We start from the raw sequence: 2732 nt of genomic DNA, 5'->3' as shown, positions 1-2732 counted from the left end.
TTTCACTCTTCTTCTTCCTATTCTGCTATGTTCTTCTTTTCATCGTCATTTTGATCATAAACTTCATATGATATCTAGAGCTCTAGGCTAATCCATGGTTAAATCATTCCTATCTCTATCACTACATCATCCAACATATCTTTTCACTCCATACCCATTCTTGACAAACTTGACAAGAAGTTCTATTGAACATGGACACAATTGGCCCTTCACACAATTGGTGCAAACTCTCTTAAAGATCATCTAGTTCAAGAGAAAGTTCCTCCAATATTTAGTACAGAAGCAAAAAAGAAAGCCGATATAGAATCTTCAGCATACAAATAATGGAAGATCAAAGATAATTACTTAATGACATAGTTACTTTCATATGTTTCAATAAAAAATCAAATATTGGAACGCAAGTTTGCATACTAAGTTTGGTAAAAATTAAAGAATTTTTTCACAAACCTCTAAGATGAAGACTATCAAGAGAGCAGGATCTTTATCTACTGAATATCTTAAGCAAATCCAAGATGTAGTGAATTCTTTGGCTGCATTAGGTCATGTGCTGATAGTGGAAGAACACATTGATGCTATTTCAAAAGGTTTAATAAAAGAGTATGCATTATTTTTGTCTATTGTAATGTTAAAATCTTGTTCTCTCACACTATTAGAAGTTGAATCTCTCCTTCTTGGTCATGAAGGCATAATAGATAGATTTAAAAGAATAAAATAGGGTTTAATATAGTCAAATTTCACTCAAGCAAATGTTGGAAGAGGTTTTGGTAGAGGTATTCAAGGTAGAGGAGCTGGAAGAGGATTTGTCCATGGTGGAAGATTTGAAAATTCTTTTTCTTCCAGACCTCAATGTCACGTTTGTGGAAGGTTTAGACACACTGCTATCACATGCTTCCATAGATTTGATCAACAATTCCCAACTTAGTCAAACTCTTCTACAAATTTTGCTACTTCTACATCTATGCCAGCTCCACCACCATCCAATTTTAACAATTCAAGATCATTCTTGGCCACTACTTCTAATATCTCTGAGAATTATTGGTTCCCTAACATGGAGCCTTACACTACATCAGAATTTTCTAGATCAGATCAAGTCTTGTTAGGTAATAAATCAGGTACCAAAATTGCACATATGGGTCATGGATACTTAATTGAACCTAGTTTATTCCGATATACATAATAAATTGATTTGGTTGAAAGTAGGAAATAAACTAAGGATTTTTAGCTTTTCATAATCCAATCACATCAATTATATATATAGAATAAATGTTAGTTAATTTAATGAAATTTCCAAGAAACCTCTTTTGATATAGAGCATTAAAATTCAAATTGGATTGAGTTGAAATTTTTTATTGAGACTTGCATGATTTATATATTGTGGAACACGGTTTTTGAGCTAAGAACATACAACCATGTGAGTTTTGAGCCTAATTGTGTGGTTACATCATATAACCACTATTTTTCTTCTTGTATGTTATTCTCTTTCTATGATTGTAATCTTTGATTTGTTTGATTCTTTATGTTCATTGTTTGATGTATGTATGCTTTTATATGATTGAGGCCCCTATTTCATTTAAGCTCACTTACCCAAATAGCTTTACCATTTTATCCACCTTTGTTAACCAATTTTGAGCCAATTTTAATCCCCTTTTGTTTTTTATTTTAGTACTCACTACCCCTAAGTGAAAAATAATAAACGTTCTTAATTTGGATCTTTGATTTGCTTAGGCTAGTGAGAGTGTGTATCATTTAAATGTGGAAAAATTTGGGAATATTGGTTGAGATAAAAGTATATTTTGTAGCTTTGTTAAAAATCATGGAAATTGGATACATATTCATGCATTCAATGTGAACCATATGCAGTAGTCACTCATATATATTATGTTAAAAAAATAGAAAAAGAAGAAAAAAAGAAAAAAAGAAAGCAATAAAAAAGGGGACAAATGTTAACCCCAAGGAAAAAGTAATAAGGATAATGCATATGAAATATGAATTAAAAAGAATGCATGAGTGTGTGAAAAAGTGAAGAATGGGTAGTTAGGTTTGCGTTTGAATTGTATAGGTTGTTATGTGTGTTGGTGAGAGTTTAAGTTAATGAAATATTCAAATTTCAATCTCACTTGACCATATGCACCCTTACCTTGACCCTAGCCCTATTACAACCCATGAAAAGTCTTCATGATATTTATATGCATGCATAGAATAATTGTTGATTGTTAGATAAAAAATAAATCTTAGAAACAATCATGATTAGGGGAGAATTAAGCGAATAAACCCTAAACACTTGAGCGATTAGAGAGTATACACATACGGTGAAGGATTCGATTTCTCAATTCCATATTTCTATTTTTTTATCATTGCTCATCTTGCAAGTTTTTGTAAATTCTTTTGTAGAACTCAATTCAATTGTGAATTCCATTTGGTTTAGATTATTTAAGCCCTTGATTATATGTATATGCTTTCTTGGATTTTGATTTATTTTGACTACGCATATAAATATAGATAAATACATAGTGTTAGATAGTATAGTTATATGCATTTAAATAGATTGCATTTAGATAGTTTGCATTGAATAATTGATATCTAACGATGACCAAAAGCATAAGTTTGGATTTTCACACTTAAAATAAGTTTGACGTTGCAAGTATAGTCCGAACCCAACCATTGATCATTAATCAAATTATAATCCAAAAGATGTCACAATTCAATACAAAATTTACCGAGAGTATTTAGAC

This window comes from Arachis duranensis, chromosome 3 (genome assembly GCF_000817695.3).
Source record: "Arachis duranensis cultivar V14167 chromosome 3, aradu.V14167.gnm2.J7QH, whole genome shotgun sequence".
In the NCBI taxonomy this organism is placed as follows: Eukaryota; Viridiplantae; Streptophyta; class Magnoliopsida; order Fabales; family Fabaceae; genus Arachis; species Arachis duranensis.
This window is presented reverse-complemented; position numbering follows the sequence as displayed.